We start from the raw sequence: 22,609 nt of genomic DNA on the forward strand, positions 1-22,609 counted from the left end.
GAGAGTTCAAATACAATGTTGTTTCTATATAATTTCTCCAAACTATTCTCCAAACACTCATAAAAACTATGATTGCTATGGTTACTACTTTTTTTTTGAGATATTTTGAAATTAAAAGAATTTTTAAAAAACAGCATATATTGTTCTTGTTACATTATTCAAATATATGCTATAAAACAAAACCATCACGATTTTTGCCAACTTGAGCAGGCACAAAAGTGATTTAAAAAAGTCACATTTTTAATGCATGACTTAAAAATTCAACACCTGAACTTTGGGTCAACTTGTGCAATGAACTCTCTGCATTTAAAGTTCATGATGATCCTCTGGAACACTGATGGTCTTAGAAGGTTATGCATTCTAAAACATGTATCTTTGGATTGTCTGCATTTATTTTTTCTCTGTTATCTCTCAGAGAATACTGGCCCTTAATTTATATTATTCAGTTGTTCCAAGTGAGCATTTGATATTTTATTTGAATCCATATGTGTCTTTGACCTACTTCCATGGAATGTTGAAAGAAGCTTTGAGATATTTAATCACAATTTTAGAAAATTAAGATTAAGGGATTTTTTGAATTTGCTTCTTGTCTAAGTTACTGTGTGTCAGATCTAAGGGCTCTTTGTTCAAAGAATTAACATCACTTTAAATTGTAGGATCATAGAATGGTTTCAGTTGGTTTGGATGTTAAAGATTGTCTCATTCCAGCTCCTCTGCCATGGACAGGGACATTTTCCATTAGTCCAGATTGCTCAGAGAATACCCATCCAGCCTTGAACACCTCCAGGGTTGAGGAATCCACAACTCCCCTGTTCAGCATGCCCAGTGCCTCTCCACCCTCACACTAAACAATTTCTTCCTCATATCTAATACAACCCTACCCTCTTTCATTTCAGACATTCCCTCTTGTTCTATCACTACCATGTGCCAGTCAGAAGCTCTCTCCAGCTTTTTTGTAGACCCTTTAGGGGGTTATAAAGGAGTTATAAGGTCTCTCCAGAGGTTTCTCTTCTCCAGACTGAAAAACCCCAGTTCTCTCCTTTCCTCATAGGTGAGGTGCTCCATATCTCTGGTCATGTTCATGCCCTCCTCTGGCCTTGGCCCAGGAAGTCCAGGTCCTTCTAATGTCATGGGTTCCAGAGCTGAGTGCATCTCTCCAGGTGCAGTGTCATGGGACAGTACTACAGGGGGAGAACCTGTATGAAACAACTTTTTCAGGAACTGGGGACTAGCAGCAACTATCAAAATTCATGAATTCTATAGAAAGATTCTGATGCATAAATTACCTACATATCCCCATGTCTATAATAACTTGTCAGCTAGATAGCTTTTAAAATATATATGTGTAGCTGAAAACCTTTATTGCTACATTAAACTATTTTTCATTAAAAGCATACTTTTCGTGAAGAAAAAGAAGATTTTATGTATAAGATGGTGCTGCCCCAAATCATTTAAGTACTGATTACTCCCTTTTGCCTCAAACAGGTGGTTATTCCCAACAGATGGCACTGCAGAACATATAAATTTTGAAAGCAATAGTGTGTTTTATTTCTTAGAAAGTCAAAGAGAAATTGCCTACCCTATTCAGGCCACTTTTGCTGTTATGAGACACCATATTTAGCCTCCAAACTCCATCCCTTTGCCTTCTGTCATCTTTGCTAGCTGGAATCCAAAGGAGCTTTTTGTTATTTTGACTGCTAAGTTAGCACACAAAACACTTGCCTTGCAAGCCAGGACATCAGATACAATTAAATAAAGATTTTCCATATTAACTTCAAATTAAGGAATTTCATTGTCAGACGTGAGACTGAAATTTAAGGAACCAGTCATTTTAATAAAAGAAGAGTTTACTCTGAATACTGTAAAATAAAGTTTCCTAATAAATATTTTTATCATTGGATATTCAGGCCCTTTTTTTTTTCTCGAGGGTGTAATTGAAATATAATGTGGTTTGTAAATTATAGGTTATTTTCATTTACTAGCTATCAGTTTCTATCAGTATGTCAGGCATTGCAGTGCCTGTTATTGTTTGCAAAACAAGCAGACCTTTATTAAACCAGCTCAGGAAATCTGAAGTAATCTCCAACCATGAGATACCATTCTTTCATTGTCATTATCATTCAAACAACAAGAGCTGAGAGCAGTCTCACTGGAATATTCTTGAACCAGGAGGAACTGACTCTTAGTTTCAAAAGAAGATTTTTTTTTATTTTATTTTTTTTCCTAAAAGCATGAAATAGTATAGTTTTACAGCACATAAGAATCTGAGAAGGGTCTAACATATAATCAAAAATATGAAATATAAAACTCCCTCATGACAGTCAGAATCCAGATGGACTTGATGGGAAATCAGTTGGCATATGGGTCAGAAGGAGGTCACTGCTCAGTTGATATTTTTGTAGGAAGGGATAAGACAAGGTTTTATTGACATTTTGAGACATGAATCTTGAGTCCTGGCTAAGACTCTAAAGTCTGAGAAGTCCCCAAAGCCAAAAAAAAAAAAAAAAACCAAACCAAACCAAACCAAAACAAAACAAAACAAAAAAAAAACACAAAAAAACCCCAAACAGACAAAAACCCCTACCCAACAAAACCCAAAATCCAAAGTCCAAACAACCTTCCAAAGAAGGCTTCCCAGCTTGCCCAAAAGTAACAAGTGAATATTTGCTATCAATAAAGAGTTAGTGTTTGCAGAACAAAAGCTTTCACTTTGTGTTTCTTTAGTTTCTTTATCTTAAGGAAGTTACCAGACATCTAATCCATCTAACTCTAAATCTTTCCTGAAAGTATTTCTTCTGCTTAGCATTCCTGATAAGTTTTGTCTCCAAAAAGAAACAGCATTTTTCAAAACACAGTTGTGTCATTTTCTGTAGCAATTAAAGTGTCTATTAATTTGAAATTAAAAACAGTTCAAAAGACCTGTCAGGTTGAAGAGTGTTAACCCTGCTTTCTATCATCTCTAACTAGATTTACAAAGGAAATCTGAGACACCTGAATCATGAAGTGTGGCTGTACAGAAGTGATGATGTCAACAGGAAAAAAAAAGCTTCACAAAGACTTTTGTCACATTTATATTTCATAGGTCAGACAGTCAGTTCTACATTAATTTTTAAGCAGTCAATTCTTGCCCTTCCACAGCATTTACAGTAATGAATGCAGGGAGCAAACAGAGAGGTAACTCATAAGTGCTTTTGACAACTCTAATTTTCAAACACCTGATCTAGTCATAAATGATAACTACTGTGAGCAGAGCTGCAAGGTCAGGGTGTGCAGAAGCTACCAGCTTAACTCACAGTTTCATTTCCTTTCATTGTCCTTCCTCATGTGTTGGTGAGTTTGTTTTGGTTGTTTTGGTTTATGTGTTTTTTTAAATTAACAATTGAAATTAACAAAAAGCAGTTAATATCAGAATTACATAGGCACTTATTTTATGCAACAAGCCCTTATATTCTAAAAATAGAAAATGTGTATCATATATATAATAACTTTGATAAAAATATCTAATTCTTTTATAGTTATGAAAAATATTACAGCTTCTTTAGGCAGTCTTCTAAAATAGTCTTTATGGTTTTTTAAATTCAGGCCTTTCTCTCTTTCTGAAAAGAAAAAAAATTAACCATTCAGTCTCTACTGTGCCTTTCTGAATAAGTAATGTATATGTTTTTGGGCATCTGTATACTTGCAAACTATCTATAAGTAGCAAAGTACCACACAATGATTTCCCTGATCCTTTAAAACAGCCTTTGCTCAGAGCACCTGTTAAACTACTAGCATTTTTAATTATCCAGCTGTTAGGGAATAGGCTTGGAATATCAGCATCTTAGAGGAAATTTCTGCTTTTTTCAGCTTTTAGTGCCTAAACATATACTCCTTATTTATTTTTTTATATCTATATCACAATAGAGTTGCAGTGAAAAGGACACTCAAATTTGAAGACTATAACTATGGTATGGTTATATTCTCCACAGGAATCTTCACACCAGAACACCTGTGATATGCACTTATAACCAATGCTGAAAAATCTATATGTGTTTTCCCCACCAGCAAATCGAACTAACTCTTTCAAGTCTGAAATTTACTTAGTGACTGGAATTAGAAATACTAACACCACATCATCAAGCTGTCAGCTGAAGAGCTCTGCAGCAGCATACAAAAGGAGTTCTTTTTATTTCAAACCTCTGGTGTATTACAGCCTTGATAGCAAGAGAAGTAAAGGAAAGGCTTTTCCTGAGAGCATTTTTATTTTATTAGGACATATTCAGAAGCCAAAGCCACTAGTAGTTCTTATTTAAATAATTCAAAAGAATCCACACTGACAAGGCAGCAGGACCAGAGACACTGTGAAAATAATCACCTTATGCTTGACACAGCTTTGTGGGAGCACCAGCCAAAAGTCTGCCTGTTGCTGACCTACACTGAGACAACTTACTTGCAAGACTGGTAATGGGTGGGTGTTGTGCATTATGGAGAATTTTAGACAATAATCAGGTTTGTACCAGAGATCAAATGAGATTTGTATTTTACTCTCAGATATAAGAACTGCCTGGTGGAGAAAGTGTGCTGGCTATAAGACTGGTGAGAGAAGAAAGAAGTCATATGATAAAATTGCCAGTATATTGGATGAATGTAATATCCTTCTGTTCAGAAATGCAGAACACACTTTTGCCTCCTATTTCAAAGTTAAATAAATATATGTTGGGAAAACCTGCTAAAGATGTGTGCTTCCTCTGATAACATTGACTTGATTATCAGATTTTATGCAAGAATTATATAGGATCACTTAGCATCAAACGTGGGTGTGATGTGCTAAAGAAATTGCAATCTAACATGATTTATCACTTTTAAAAGGCTTTGTACAGTTGAGTAAGGTAATCAAGCCACCACTACCAGACATTTTAAGATCACAGGACTGCTTACACCACCAGCCCTGTCCGTGTTTGATGTCAGCCATTGGTGAGATGCCAGTTGCCACACAGGTCACAAACAATCTGAAGGCAACTATAGCACACCTCCTGTGTGTGAAAACTGGCAGGCATGCGAACTGTCCAATGTGAAAAAGAACTATTCAAGTCTGACCTGGACTACATGAAAAAAATTGAAAAAATGCATTATCACATCCACCTGTCCTACTGGATCATAGTCAAAGATTAACCCATGAACTGCTGTGACTAAGGTATGTTTTAAATCACTTCTTAGAATGATAAAATGCCTTGGGTTGGAAGGGTCCTTTAAAGGTAATCTAGCTCAAACCCCCATCTTCAGCTAGGTCAGATGACTAGAAACCATTGAACCTGACCTTGAATGTTTTCAGGAATAGGGTATCCACATTCTGGGCATTCTCAACATAAAAAAAAAATTCTTCCTAATATCTAGTCTGAATCTACACTCCTTTAAAATTTCCTCTTTTCCTATTGCTGTAGATCACAGTAAATTATGTTCATCTTTCTTTTAAACCCCATTTAAATATTGAGAAGCTGCAGTAAGGTTTCCATCTCAAGAATCTAACAAAACTGTGTCCATATCAGATACTTCATATTTGCTCTGCATATGAACAAATACAGGTTTGAAAGATGCAGAACTTAATTCCTAAGCTACTTCACATCAGAAGGCAGCACTCACTCTGATAAAAGCAAGTGTGAAGAACCACTAATCCTGTCAAATACCACTGCACTAAGTGTTATTTCAACATGAGCAATTAAGCAGGTAAATTTGTAAACAAAATAACCCTGCTCCAGCAGAGCAGATGTATGGCCCATGTCCAAGCAAGCATTTAGGACAGCCACAATGATCTTCAAATTTATTCCTGGTATGGCCATTTTCAAACCTGAACAAATTAGCCAACTCTCTTGATATGACAATGGAAGTTTGCTATAAAATTTTACACTTTGTATGAGTCCTAGAAAAAGCTAATTTATAGGGGGAAAAAAAAAGGAAAAAAAATATGACCAAAGATGCCTTTTTAAATTTTTTTTTCCTAAAGAGAAAACTATTTGGAATGTATTAGTTTGTTATTCCTTAACTCCTTCTTCCTTTTTTATACTTCATTGCAGAAAAAACAAGGAAGATAATAAAGGGTCTGAAAAATTGATAAAAAGCAAAAGAAGGTATGTTTCAAATTTCTTTTATTTAAAAAATGAAAATTTATTTTATGGAGAACATAAATGAAATTAAAATTTTTACTGTTCTTCAAATAATTTTATAAATAAAAATTTTATAAATGCAAACACGTTGCACATATGCTTATCTTTACATACACCCAGACAATGTATAGCTCCATATGAACAGATTATGTCATTCATTTGGGTGTAATTTGTGTGGCTTTCCTGATAATGGCAGCACATCTGGATAGGTACTGGAGTTTTGATTAAAGTGTTGCAAAATCTAGTCACAGGACAATACCATTAATCTGAATGGAAGTTTTTGAAATGTGCAGAATGTGGAAGGTAACCAGTCCTTAGCTCTAGCCCTACTGTTCCTGGATGAAATTATGATCTATAAATCTCAGGAACATGCCCATATTTACAGCAAGAAGTTACCAAATTTTTACCAAAAAAAAAAAAAAAAAAAAAAAAGGAATAAAAGAATTGTCTGGTACCTTACCTTATTACATGAAAGATACAAGTTCAGGTGGAAATTGAATCTTCTTCCTATGAAGAAATAATTGCTGGGGAAAAGCTAGCAGTAAGACTATTCAGTCAAATAACAGAACTGTTGAATCCCTGGGGTGTTTTTCTTCCCATAAAGTTTCCTATCAATGGAAAAAAAGCAAAAAGCTTTAAAAAATAGAATTAAATAGTTGTCCAGGCAACTCTGTAAAAGGTGTTTATCTCTCTTGAGTCCATCGTCTTTATTCTGGATTTATTTTCATACATAAGACCCAAAAAGCATCTCCTAGCATCAAGTGGCCAAATGTAAACTATGTCAACAAATACTTTTCCTTTCCTTTTAGTTTCAGCAAAGAGAAAGCCACCATCTTCTTTGATTTAAACAAAAAAACAAACAAACAAACAAAAAAATAGTAAAGGGACACTTGACCTGCTTCACGCTTGCAGATAAAAGGATGATGTTACCAGGAACTCATGCTACCAGGAAGGGACTTGTATGTGTTCCATTTCAGGTAACACCATCTGCTTTTGTCCAGAAATGTGAGAAATCCCTTCCTACGGTAGAGAAAGAAGTAATAAGTAAATCAGCATCTTCTATTAGAAAATCTAGAAGCCTCACAGACAGCATATTTAAAAAATAATGCATAGAGCCTCAAGGGACTGATCTTAGTCATTTACATGCTTTGCATTTTGAATATGCTTGGAAGAAAAAAAAATATTAGTATGCCAAAACTCATTATCTGGAATCCACAACTTGTTGAAATAACTGCTCACAAAGACGCAGAGCTGCATGAATAAAAATGAGAGAGAAGAAAAGTGTGCATGCAGGGTAATAAAACAGCTAAAAAAATCACAAGGCAACAATGTAGCTAAGGTATTGATTGTCAACATGAAAGAAAAGTGTTCCCTTTTTGAAGTTATTGAGGCCACTTCAGCTTTACCTTATTGCCCATATACTCTGTTTGTGGCAAATGAGAAAGATGGTTCATCACTCAGCAAAGATTATGGCATAAGCAGGAGCAAGTAAAACACTATGGAATTTGAAATATTTTGAGCTTGAATAAGAATTCACAATTAAAGAGTGTACTTTGAATAAATTTTAAAGCAGGGATAGAGGCACCAGCTTGCGAAAATCCCAACACGTTTTCTCCCAGCATTCAGAGTTAAAAAATCACTTCTTCCATAATTTTAAGACTGTTCTGAGATGTCTATTTCTATCAATCCCTGACCCTTCTGTTATTATACCACCCTATCCAAAGGTTTGTTTGTTTGTTTGTTTGTTTTTAATGTCTTTGTATACTTTGATATTTTAGGAGTCTGCTGACTACAGAATTATTAAAATGCATTATATCTGAAAGAATGCAAAGGCAACAACATTTGTGTCCCATCCTGGGAAGGTCAGCCATGATAAATGGGCATTAAATTCCTACAGAAACACTTTTCAGTTCTGCTGTATCAGCTCCTTAAACTACTTACAACAAAGATGTTTCAGATGAGAGGGTGCTATGGAATCAGTACATCCAGGTAGCACAAAAATGCCTTTACCATGCAACAGCAACTAATTCTCACACAGTCAGAGGAATGTCCTCAAAACCGGAGAAGTCTGAGCAAGTTTCATTTTTCAGGAACTTGGAGCAATTGCTCTTGTTATGGCAGACTTCACTTGGGAAAAGCAACGGAGCACACAGGGAATATACAGCCCCAGAAGAGATAAAGAAGGAGGTGTCTGGCAATAGTTAAATGCCCAGAAAATATGAGCACTATAAGAAGGAAAAATACTGTGGCCATCCAAGAGACTTTTGACACTTGCTGTACTATAAAGAATCTTGCTTCTTTACATTTTTATCAAACAGTTTTTGTCTTAGTTTCAGTCCTATATTCAATAATGTGGGAGATTTTCTTCTTTACTCTTGGAAGAGCAGTTTAAGAGGAAAGTGAGATTTTAATGGGATCAAGAGCATGGCAGGGTGAATTCTCTGTAAAGCATCTTGTGTGTACCATGTGTTTTGTGAGCATGTCTTTATCTCCAGGGTTTTCTTCAGCTGTAGGAGTGGGAGAGGGGATATAAGGCAGAGTGCCTGGGCAGAGTGGGCTGTGAACACAGGGGTGCTGCTCAGGAGCAGGTACTGCAGGTCTCAGTGCTGTGCCTGGAAGGAACAGCTCAAAGTAAGAAAAACACTGATCTTTGACTGCAGCTTTAATCTTGACCTGAATCTTTGTTTCAGATTTTAATGCAGAGCTGCATGTGTAAGATCACAGTGAGTTTACCCAGTCTTCTTTGAGATCAGGAACTTAAAGCTTCAAATGCATTCTTCTCTCTCCTCTTAAAATATCTGAAAATGAGAATATGGCAAAATGAAGTGTCTTTATTTCTTCCACACACAATGAGAAACGTCAATCAGATATCAGAGAAATCATAGAAGAACTTCATGTTTATGATATGTTGTTTTCCATGAATGTTGATAATCTGCAATTATTTTACAAACCATTCAAAAAACTCAAATATATTCAAAAGAACATAAAGGTTTGCAAGTGGATTTGAGTTAAAAATTATATTTTCTTCAGAAAACATATAGAAGTATCAACTCAACTTGTGAAAGCAGATGTTTGCACCAAGCCTTTCTGCCAAAAGTCCTATTGTCCATAACTCACTGTCTCAAAGACTTTTTCCCTTCTTACATAGGCTTTTCAGCCAAGGCATATCCTTAATAATAAAGAGTATCAAAGAGTGCTTTCTTACAGATAAAGGGATGAAGGGACAAGAGCTTCTATCTGTACATTAAATAATTTTTTTAAGATTTACAGACATTACCAGGCTAGAAAGTCAGAAGTCTTAAATCGATTTCTGCTAAATGTACATTAATTTGAGAATGCAACCAGTCACAGAAACTCCATTTTTTAATTGCACAACTGATGATCTGCAAATGGCTGCATATTCTCTCTCAGCTTCTCTTTCTCCTTATTAGAAAGCTAAGAAAGCTGAGAAAAAGCCATCCATCAGTAAAATTGCTTCTTTCAGACTAACTCAAACATGGAACTTCAGGCATAATGAATTAGAAACAATCCTGTTGAGAGTAGCCATCATGTCCAGATGACCCCAGGTCCTGAGCCCTGCCAATGTGCAAAATAAGTAGTGTACACGGAAGAACACAGAAGTGTTCTCATTAGCAAATCAACACAGCAAATGGATGAAGTTTTCTGACTTTAAAATGAATGATGGAAAGCCACATCATTAACTTGGAATGAGATTTTCTGGTCTGTAGTCTTAAGCTAGTCTTCAAATATACATCAATATTTGTGAAGAAAAGCTGATGGCTGGTGTATAAATTTTAACTCATTATAGGTATGTCCACAAAGAAAAAAGACTACCAACTTTTGACTTTCCTGACATGGGAAAGTACATGCAAGCCACTCCTATATGTCATTTCTTTTCACTATGACAAGGAGATTTTAAAATTATTTTGCTGTAAATTAATGCCATTAGATCATTACCTGATAAAGAAATTATTCTCATCCTTTAGCTTCTATGTTGGTCTGAGAAATAGATATATTTTTGAGCAAATATGACATCCTAACAAAGAATTTATTTTCATATTACCACCGACAAGATCAGCACATTCAATCACATCAGCCATAAACCTTTAAAAAGAAGAAGAGACAGATGCATAGAAAACTGTCCTTACATATGGAAGGAATTGCCAAAATCAGAAGTAATCTTTAATGCTAAAGTCACACTTAGTCTCCATTCTTCAATCCTGAAGAAACTACTTTGAAATTAAGATGTATAAGACCATGAGGACTCAAAGTAGGCACTGGGAAATGAAATTGCTGTTTCTGAGTTATTAATATGTCACTTTTCTTTAATGCAATTCATTTAATGTTTTTTTTTAATATACAAAAGTTGAAATAATCCCATCACTTGGTTAAAAGAATGGAAGTGCAGCAGTTCCCAGCTATAAAGTAAAGGACTTAAAGAAATATCAGGAGTTTAAAAGTTCACCAGCTTCATTGCATTTCTGATGCTGGCACAAAATACACTTTTATCCAGCTGACCATAATCACTTTAGTAGCCATTTCAGGTTCTTGCATGACTTCACTGCAGCACCTCCCTTCCAGAAAAATTTTGGTGTGCTTACATAATTAGATCTCAAAAGCACGGCCTCTCTAGTTTTCAATGCCAAATACAGGGGGAAAAGGTGCAATTACATAATATAGTTTTACATCTATTAAAGACCAGTTTAGGGTATGGTTTTGCTTTACACCTTGTAGCCATTAGGAATATTCCATACGGTATATAAGAAACTGTTAAGAAATTGCACTGTAATTTGTCAATGGTGTATTCAGCTCTGCGTGAATTCTAGAGATAAATGTGAAGATCTATAGCAGTGGGAGTTGCACTCCCCCTACACTGCCTGATGGAAACAAGTGGGGAAAAGGTAATAAATTCAGTGCCAAAACCAAGAAGGAAAGACTGGTACTGAAGTGCCCTATTCTTGTCAGAGTTTTGATACTATAAATTGCATGAAAAAGCACCTTCATCTAAGCCAGCTATCAGTAAACTATCAGGGGGAAAATACTATAAAGATCTATTGCAGTAGGTAGCTTCCTTTTTCCCCTCTTTGGAGACATTAGTGCAATCCCCAGTGCCTGATCCTAAAAGTAATGGGGAAACAGAATCCTGTCAGTGATTTGAGTTTCTCATGAGCCTAATAGGAAACTCATTGACATGAGGGATACCTTTCCCTTCTCCTACTGCCATCCTTCCCTTCCCTTGGGCAGAGGCTAAAACAATAACTCTGGTACAGCTTCCCAGGGACTAGGCAAAGAAACCATGGTTAAATTCCAGAAAGGCAGGCAGCACCTTGATCTTCAGGTCATACCCCAAGACACCCAAGGGAGCACCTCGTGCAGAACAGACCCAACTGTGAATAACTGCAATAAGAACATTGGAGTAATATATGTGGAGATTCTCCTTAAAAACTGTATGACTTTCACTGCTCCTTCTCCACACTATACAGCCACTTTACTGCATAAGGAGATTATCTATTAGCATTTTAATAATAATAATAACTATAACAGGCAAGTAAGTCAGCAAATTAAGGCTCTCATCAGCAGTACATTATGTAGGAACAGTTTAAAATAAATTGCACTTACTCAGCTCAGCAAAATCGAGGTTAAATCCAACTCTGGATCCTCCACAGGTTCAACATTTCCACTAAAATTCACCCTCCTGATGAGCAGCAAAAAAATTCTGGTATCTGGAAGGGATCCTTTCTGTGATGGCTGCTTCAGGCAGGTCACTCTATGGTGAAAATTGGGCAGTTCATGGATGGTTATCTCTCATTGAGAAATAAGTGTTCTACACCATAAATAAGGAGAAGAACAGACAGACCTCACAGAGCTGGCAGGTGGTGGTTTAATATTTGCTCTATCTTATTTGTTTTGACAAAATACTGTGAACAAAATGCAGGCAAATTTTTCTGCAATGTTGTCAGCAATTAGCAAAATGACAGTCAAGCCCAAAAGTTGGGTTTACACCAAGTGATTTCAAAGAATAGATAAAGAAACAAAGAGTGAAGTCTTATTTGTAGTAACTTCTTGATAATCAGGACTGAGAAACAACAACTGCAAAGCATTCTCAAAAATAACAACTTACAGGTTATTAAACAGAGCTTGGACTTGGTCAAAAAACTCCAGATAATCGGCTCATAAGTAGAAAAAAATATGAAGTGAAAGTACTTAATGTGCAATGAATAACAATATTTTCTGGTTTCTTGTCTTGTGATTTCAAGTACAACTTATTGTGTATATAGCCAAAAGCAAACATATATTCAGGGAGGACTGGGAATGAAGGGCATGAGACTTTCCCCTTTCCTCTTTGTGTATCTGTATATCTGGTTTTCTGTACATCTTGGGCAGAGCATCTATGTAAAGGCCATGAGGACAGGGATTGCATCTGCTCAGATAAATCTTTCTCGGAGGAGTAACGGTGAAGCAGCGCAGTATTTAAACAGTGTCAGTAGCTAAGTAGTTCAGAGAAAGAAAACAATTGTGTTAATGATGGAGATGGGAAAATGCTGCCATCTTTACATCCTCCCTGTTTTTCTGACAACTGTAATCAGAAGCAGCAACAGCAGCACAAAGCCAAGAGAAATTAATGGCCAAAAATAAAGGCAGACAGGCAAACTCTACATGTTTTCTTTGAACAGAGGTAATTTACTAGTAAACATACTAGAGTATACAAAGACCACATTTTTTGGCTTTGTTATTTGGATTATTTTCAGTTCTTTTTTTTTTTTTTTTTTCACATACAAACTCTCTCTCTCTCTCTCTCACACACACACACACACAAAAAGTATTTTATATTTTGCATACTTTGCATAATGATAAATATTTAGAAACAGAAAGACATGGAGCAGAGCAGTCACTTGTTCTCCCTAAGACACCTGGGAGTGCCAACCATATTTACCTTATTTCTGGTTATTTATACAAAAGAATCTGTGATAACTGCAGGGGCTGAGGGATACCCACTTCAGAACATCCCCCATATTTGCAACAAGACTGGTTTTTGAACACTTATAGAAGAGAAGATGGAACAGAAAGCCCTAGAAAAACACTGCAGATATTAGCTTAGAGAAAAAAAAAAAAAAAAAAAAAAATAGAAGAAAAAAGAAAAAGCAGCTCCCATACCTGTAGAACCTTCCAGGACTGAGGAGTAGTAACTTGTTGTCAGACACCAAACCATGGTAACCAGTCCAGTCTCCAGTCCCTGGACTGCATAATGCAGTCCATCAAGCCCTGCAGTATTTCATATTCTACAGAAAGGGTGAGTCTGTCTTTCAAATGTTTTGGTTTCTGATATTTTAAAGCCATGAAAATTAATTACAGGACAGCAAATTTATATCTACATCTGATTAGAGCAATGTAAAGATTTATGGATGCCAGAAAACCTCACAATCATGCACTGCTGTACGATTTAGAACATTTCTCATTTGCTTTCACACACACTCTAATAAGATCATTTCTGCTTCAGTTTCCTGAGTGGGAGTTCCCTAAGGACTGGATTTCATTATCAATTTTGATGGCTCGATGCTTTCAACCTTCAGCTTACATCCGGACAAAGCATACAGTGAAGAAGAATAATACAAGGGATGTCCTGTCATCACTTACTGACAAAGCACAATGATCTAGTCTTTGTGTGCTTTTCAATTTTACAGAACAGCTTTTATTATGTTACTTGTACTTACGTTATGCATCACAGTCTTTATTCTTCATATTTCTCCTCTCACTCATTCAAAAACCATTAGGCAAATCTCCATACTGTTAAAGCCACTTTAAAAACAATTATTTTGAAAATAAATTAATTCTAAATTCCTTCTATGTGCTTAAGATCTGTCATGACTTTCAAGTTCAAATGTCTTATGTTCATTGTACAGACACAAGGGTTTTGTTTTAAAAATTCTTCTAGAAGAATCTGGGGACTGGGAATTCAACAAAGTCCATAATTGTCCTTTATAGATAACAAGGCATGGTAACAAAGCTTCTTGTCTCTTTCCTCACCCAAAGGATTCTAGTCATGTGTAGGTTTCACCCAGCCTCAATTAAGCAAGAAATTTCAGAATCCAGGTCCAACCAAGTGATAGAGTGGAAATGCACATCAGCAACTCAGGAGACACCACCCATTGTGAAAAACAATATCCAGGGTAAAACTGAGCCACTCAGAGTTGAGACTGTAATTATTAATCCGTGGAACAAATAACTTTAATGATGTGAGGGTAAATCATTTAGCCTTTTCTTCTCCTGTAACAGACAAACTCTCAAATATGAACATGAGGAGACAAGACCCTAAATTTATACATATTTTTCCTCTGAACTTTTGCACATTTTTCAAAATGAGAATATTTAGATATCTACTTTGTAAGAGTATCTGAAGGCTATTGAGGATAAACTAAATTAAAATTTGTTGACCATTAAGTTTTAAGAGGTAGATATTGCTCAGATACTCCTCAGCAGTTCAGTTTGTAGACTGATATCAGAAATAGAGGTCTGTGCTCCAATTCCTCCCCTAACTTTGTCCATTCTATCACCTGAAATGTCTCCCCATTTCTCTGCATCACTTCTCATAAAGAGTCTGTACTAGGGAAATAAATTTTTCGAATCACAGGATTAAAAGTAGCAAACAAAGAAAAAGTTATGCATTCCCAGTAAGTAGTATAGAATGGAATACTCATCCTGGAGATGCCAGTAACTTTAAAAAAGAGTAAAACTGTACCTTTTTTTTTCCCCAGCAAGTCGTCTGACAAACTATTTTCCATGTCAGATTCTGATAACATAGAAAACTTCAATGAAAACAGAATATGCGATTCTATTATAAAGACCAATTTTCAATGTCAATCATAAGACTCACACTAGCAAATTAAGGGGTGTTAGAAATATTCCCAGACACTTAGGCCAAATGACCTAAAGCACCCTGAATGAATGCTTATGAGCTGTCTTAGCATCCAAAAGTGAATGGCTTCATGCTCCCTCCATTTCTCCTAAGAGAACATTTTTACTGCTGAATCTTACACTGAAGAATTACCTGTGAAAAGACAAGTTTAAACAGTTTAGAAGTATAGTCCAGAATAATCCTGGGCACTGATCTTCCAGGGAAAATCATTAAACTGGAGAAAGATCTCCACACATTTCCCAGGTCCACCTGGAGCACCATTTCCCTTTGGGCTCAGATTTTGAGAACACAGCCCACAAACAGATATTTAAGGTATTTCAACTAGGAAAGCCTAAAACGAGACCACACTATAACTTTCAAGACTGACACAAGAAAATTATGTTGCACTTCTGCCACAGATAGGCCAGTAAAAAGTAGATACAATTTCTGGTATAAAAGTTATTTAGGTTGGCCATTACAGAACAAAAGAAATATAAAAAATAAAAAGAAAACTGCTAAACCCTTGTCTAAACAATAAATTTAGTGACACATGAAAATCTATCTCTGGAGGTTTTTAAATAAAAGATTAGGCATAAGTTCATTGGGAATTATTTAGGTAGGGTCAGTGTTATCTGTAGACAGGTTAATGGTCTAGACTGTATTTTTCAACTCTACACTACTCCTATTTTCATTATCTACTTTTCACTTTCTTTTCCCAGATTCTTAGTGATTACAGTGTAGAAAAGATACAGTTAATGTCACTTCAGTTTAGGGGGGAAAAATGTCTACCTGTACATCATTTTCCTTTATTTAATTTGGAGTTAGACCTCTAAAGCTTATAGCAAGAAACAAAGTCTAACTTTTGTTGTTGTTGTTGTTGTTGTTGTTGAGTGAAGTTCTTTTTAGGGTTTTTAATTCTCCTTTGTAGTTTCGGGACACAGATCTCCCAGAAGACAAAATGTCTGCACTGGCAGCAGATATCACTCCTACAGTATAATTTCATTTCAACAAAATTGAATAAATAGAATGAGTTACTACAGTTGTTTTTTTTCCTTCCAAGTCCCAAGGGGACCAAATGTATGTTGAAACAAGAACTAGACTAACAAAAAAATACCACGAGAAAATTTTCTCATGCACTTTTGGAGTTTTGCTGTGTGCACACTAGAGCAAAAATGCCAAAAGACTCATCTGTCTGTTTCTAGCTCCATCCTCTCCGCATTCCCTACCCTCAATACACACTCTTTCTAAGCATCACCAGGATATTTCCCAGCTAAGCTTGTTTGGCCTTAACATTTTGCAGATTCATTTTTGTTATTTTTGTCCACAGAGTGTATCTGCAAAGCATTTCTTAAGATTTGCATCTCCACTGCTGTGCCAAGGTAACTTTAGGCTAGCTGGTAAAAACCAAATAATTCCATGTTTGCATCCAGGTTTAATTGACTGTCCTTACGTCTCACCCTTTTCTGTGTTTGAAAGTCAGATGGTTCCCTAGGTGAAACACGAGTTCCCAACATTTCACTGTCATGCTGGTGCAAAAGATGAGTGAAATGCACCTGGTTGAAGGTGAATGTATCTAAGCCCTTGCTGTCCAACAGCCTCACAACTTGTGGGCTGAGATAAGGTTATTATGCCCAAGCATACCAAGGGGTTGTAGGGAAGCTGAAGACAACTGAGCAGAGCCAGTGAACCAGATTCCATATGCCTGGAAAACAGAGGGACCAGGATTCATGACCAGACTCTGGATACCCTTCATGCAACCATTTTACCTTGGCCAGTAGCCTGACTGCTCCCAGGAGAGTAGTCATAAACTTTCATAAACCAACTTCCAAAGACTGTAAGCCTTCTGAGCATCGACAAATAAAATCTCATCCAAAGACAAACATCTGCAAGCATAAAAACAAATGCACATACAGCATTGATTTTGGAAAGGTTTTGGATCCCTTGAGCAAAGCCTTGAAAATTCTCAATAATTATGCCACAACTCAAATATAAAATACAAATTATATGATCAACAGTTCTCATCACATAGAAGAGTCAAAATAAATCAGATGTAAGGCATCCACAATGTTTTCTGTATGTGCTTCAGATATAAAAAGTTTTTCTAAAAAACTTCCTCTTTGTAATTTTCCTTTTTTTAAATGAGCATATTGACATTGATAGAATTGGAATCAAGCAACAATTAAATGTTTGACCTTGAAAATGTTACAGAAGTAACGCCATGAATGTATTAAGCATTTTTTAGTCATCTCAGCAGGCATGATACTATGAATTATGTAAAAATGGGCATCAATTTTTCAAAGCAATAGATGTGACACGACTATATGGTGAAAACAAAGTACTTGCATTAAATGAGACATGTAGTTGGTCCAAACTAATGTGATCCAAACAGTCTTCACTTAAAATATTTATTAGATAAAAAAGATTCCATAGCTGCACTTTGCAGTACCTATTTTGTAAGCAATCTTTTCCCATGGTATTTAATGTAGTTATTTCGGTGTTGATGTTTTAGCATTTTGACAGCTAGGACATATTTCACCATTACTCGAGTCAGGCCACTAATGCATCTCTGTTTGTGTGGACTGTGTCTATTTCACAATTTTATTCAATTTGCAGGACATCAGAATGACAAAAAAATTGAAAAAAATATCACAGGACCTACATTTTAACCTCCTTATTACAGATAAAGACATGATAATCAATAATTTAAAATAGTTTTTTTGTCACTAAAAGTTTACTAGAACACTGAAAATATTACCTAGTAGTCAGAAATTTTTGTATGCATTTTAAGAAATAAAGCTCACTTTAACCCTACTTTTTCTGCTTTCTTTCTCAGCAATGCTATTGCACATCATAGGTATGGAGGTATTTTTAAGGATTAACATATTGAGTATGATACCAAAATCATACTCAATATGTTAATCCTTAAAAATACCTCAGTTTTCTTGGGTGCTAGGAAATTTCTTCACCAAAAGTGTAGTCAAGCATCTTCACCAAAAGGATTGTCCAGCATTGGAACAAGCTGCTCAGGGAAGTGCTGGAGTCACCATGCCTGGAGGTGTTTACAAGGTGTGCAGATGTGACACCTGGGGACATTGTTTGGTGGAGGACTGGGCAGTGCTGGGTCACAGTCAAACTCAATAGTCTAAAGGTCTTTTCCAAACTAAATATTTCTGATGATTGTTAACCAATTTTGGTTCAGTTTTTTCTATATTTTTGGAGTATGCTCCCCAGCACATAAGAGAACAAATAATTTTCTACAGTAATTTAGGAAAACAGTTCCATTTTCAAAACTACCTTGGACATTTAAAAACATATATCTCCATAACTTAGACAAGAGACAATGGGCACAAACTGCAACACAGAGAGCTCTTTCTGAGCATCAGGAAACACTTACTCTGTGTGAGAGCCACCAAGCATGGGCCCAGGCTGCCCAGAGAGGTGTGGAGTCTCCATCCCTGGACATATTTGAAAGCCACTTAAGACATGGTCTTGGGCAGTTGGCTCTGGATGGCCTTGCCTGAACTCTTGGACCAGATATTCATTGCATCCTTGGCCACTCTATGATTTGGTGATATTTTGGCAGTTTCAAGCACAAAAGGTATCTGCAGTACAATTCTTATCAGAAAGAAGAATAGAACCATCCGAAACATATTTACAGATTATAGCATTCAATATGGAGATTTATAGTTAGAAAATGGATGTAGATGTCAATTTTTTAGAAGCTTTCATAATTCTGTTGCACTAATTACCTTTTCTGTGTAATTATACAGCAGGATATGTTTTTAGTTTGAAGAAGATATCACCTTCAGCATTGTTAGAGGCTACATGCCTAATTAAGAATGTGATTCACAGAAGAGCAGGGTACTAAACAACTCTAATGGCACATACATGTTTAACTAATGATAGCATTGATTTTTCAGTAGTTTAGCTTTTGAACATAGGACAGCTGGCTTACTGTTATATATAGTTTTAGCATAGTGCTGGAAGTATTCATCATGAGCAACAAGCAAAATAATTACTTTTGAGACAGGGGAACCGAGGCTGTAAATATTGAAGTAGCAACACAAGGCTTTAACAAAAAGCCTGAGGGATATATAACACAAATAAACCTCCCTAAATTCTCTCATAAAATGTGTTCTACTTCTTGTGGTGTACTGAGTGCTGGCACAGAGACTGAAGATGGGAAAAAAAAACTTCCAGTACCTATCTGGACAGGAATCACTCAGTTGTTAAAGGGCAGACACAGACTACTACTCATATAAAGCTATCTTTTGTCACTCGGCCCTGCAGTCACTGGGCTGAGGTTACATATTCACTGCCATGTTACTGAGCACTACCTCACCATCCAACAGTGTTAATCTGGAATGGTAAGGCAGGTGAGAAGGGCACAATGTGATTTCTTATATGGATGACAGACCAAGGAGGAGGTTACAGTGTCCTGAGCTGAACGTATATGACTGTGAGAATGATCACTCTGAAGTTTTGTGGGATCTTGCTTCAGATGGATCCCTATAATTCTGTGCAGCCTGATAGGGTCCTTCCAGGAATCCTCAAAGAACTGGCTGATGTCATTGCAAAACCTCTCTTGAGGATTTTTGGACAGTCCTGGGAATCCAGAGAGGTCTCAAATGACTGGAAGCTTGTGAATGTCCTAATTTTCAAAAGGGCAGGAAGGAGGTCCCCAGAAACTACAGCCCCTTCAGTCTCACTTTAGTGCTGGTAAAGTTATGGGCAAGGTTATTCTGGGAGGTACAACACAGCCATCAGTCACAGCCAGCACAGCTTCATGAGGGAAAATCCTGCTTCCCAAAGCTGATTTTCTTTTTTGACAAGGACACCCATCTGCCTGATCAAGGGAAGCCAGTTGATGTAATCTTTTTGGGTTACAGGAAAACTTTCCCTACATTCTCTCACCATATCCTTCTGGATAAAATGTCCAGCACAGAACTAGATAGACACGTCATGGATGAGTGAGTAACTCGCTGACAGATCAGATTCAACCCTCTGGGAACCCTCTGGTGTGATCCTCATTGTGGTGGGTCCTAATATTGCCCCTTTTCTGTTTGTTTCCTACCCCCACTGAAGGTGTGCTCTTCCCCACATAGCCAAAGTGTGAGTCTCACACCTAACCACATGTGGCAAGTGCCATTGAGGGCATCACAGTCTTTCCCAGAGGATCAACAGATCAGACCAAACACTTACCAAAGACCTGGGTCTTTCTCACACAGGCTTAGGTGGTCAGATGAGACACCTTTGGGTAGGTCATGACCCATGAGTCACTTCTCAGTAATATCTCTGGTTGCACCACAAATCTTTACATTTCTAATGGCTACAGAACTACTTCACGCTGTACCAGGTCTGAATTAACTGTAAAGGGCAGTTTTCAGCTGCTTCAGCAGTGCATTGCAAGTAAAGAAATGCACAAAACTCCAAGAGCAGAAATAATTAATGAAGACAATTATATTGTCTTTTAACTTTTTCCTTTTTCAATTACGAGAGTTGAATCCAATTACTACGTTGTAACAGATAGTTAAACCGGTTTTGTTCTCTTGCCAGAAACCAGAAAGGCAGTATTTTTTCTAAAAAACATCTCTTCTATAAATAAATAAACAGAAATTAATTATTAATTAGCCACTTGGCAGTAGAACTCATTTCTACTGAAGACTAGTTAATAACCATCCTAGTACCATAAGAAGAGACTTGTATCACTAGTGAGTAACAAATTTGTTTAAATTTGTTTTGCTATTCTGGATGCAATTCTGAAAGTGCCAGAAATAGCCATCAGGTTTCTAAGTTTGTCTACATTCCTCAGCCCACCATCCCTACCTTTTTCTTTTTTTTTTCCCCCAACCTTTGGTTGTCCTTCTGTTTTTTCCAAAAGTATTTTCTTAAAACACCAAACTCCGTTTTCATGCTGTTTATGGCATACAAGAAAACTATATATCAAAGCTAGGAAATTAAACTCAGTTATACCATGTCGAAGTTACTTTAACCAAGGATGACCAATTTCCACTGGACCTCAAATTCAAAAGGCAATGATTAGCCTAAGACCTGTCTGGATTTGCTTACAGGTATGAAATATCTGTGCCATTTTAACATTACTTCAGAAAACATTAAGCAAGAAAACGTGGTGTTAAAAAAAAAAAAAAGCCAGCAGTTAACAATAAAAGAAAATGTAAATGTTTGGTCTAATTTTCTGGTGTATAGAGAACAACAACAATTTTTTTTTATATGTGCTAACAACTAGCTACATCCCACTTTCTGTATACTGAATATAAATTGTGTTTTATTTAAAACCATACAAAGCTTGTGAGCAGAAGCTTAATTAAAGCCCTTCAGAAAAGATTTCAAGCATGTAAAAAGAGTATTTTTTTTATATGTCTCATTAGAAACTGATGCATCTTTATTAATTCACAGCAACAGGAATTAATTATCCTGAGTTTATGGCAGTCAGGTATTCAGCATACCTGGATCCATTCTGCTGGGGCACACTTCCATTCAAATTCATGGAATCATAGAAAGTCTTGGCTTGGAAGGGACTTAAAAGTTCATCTTGCTCTAACTACTGATTCCTCTGCCATGGGCTAGGACATGTTCCACCAAGCCAGGTTGCACAAAGCCCCCATCCAACCTGGCCTTGAATGCTTCCAGCAGTTGGGCATCAACAGCTTCTCTGGGAGAATCCATCCCAGCCTGACGAAAAGCCCAACAAAACACTTGCCTGACACTGAGAGCAAAGGCTGGGCTTCCAGGAAACAAAAGTCTCTTCCTTACATAGCCCCAGTAACATCTTTGCAGCTAGGCAGTTCCTCTCTTAGGAAATTATTAGGAAACTAATGGAGTCTTTTGGCTGGCAATCAACAATTTTAGAAATAACTACAAGTTTAGACATTACTTAAAAACTTTCCCAACAAAGTAAGAATAGGAAAAAACAGAAAGGAATTCAATTCAAGATGAGGTTAACAAATCGCTATATATTAAAACAAGGCTGAGGTAAAATAATAGAGAATACCACACAGTATTATGACAAGTTATTTATAGCCACTCTGTTAAGAATTTTTATATGTTTTATAACCATTTTATTTACACCATATTCATTCTCATCCTCAGAGATTATTTCCCCTGAAACATCTCAATAAGCAATAAATACATGATAAATGAAGGTTACTGCAGCTGAAACTGTAGAAAAGTTTGTGCTTTAAAAAGCTGCCAGTCTTGGTAAATCAGTTCAGACAACTTGTATTGATTAATGTTTCTGTCAGAAGAGATGTTCCAAGGTTTGCTTTGTCACCCAGCAGAGATCAGAAGTCACTATATGGTCTTTTAAAATACAGTAGGATCAGTTGAAGAATGTCTTATGTTAAAACTAAAAGAGCCACTAGAGATTAAACCAAATATTCTGAATGCCGTGCTGTCCTTGGCATCAGCAGGAGTTATGTGTGCGGAATTGCAGAATAATTTAAACTATTTGCATGGTTTTCAAACTGACTACAAAAAAGTATCAAACTATTAACACAAAATCATTAAAGGGGGCAAAGTAAAGTTGTGGTACCACTGAGAGAGGTAACTTTTAGTT

The sequence above is a fragment of the Erithacus rubecula genome (assembly GCF_903797595.1).
Source record: "Erithacus rubecula genome assembly, chromosome: 3".
NCBI classification, from domain to species: domain Eukaryota; kingdom Metazoa; phylum Chordata; class Aves; order Passeriformes; family Muscicapidae; genus Erithacus; species Erithacus rubecula.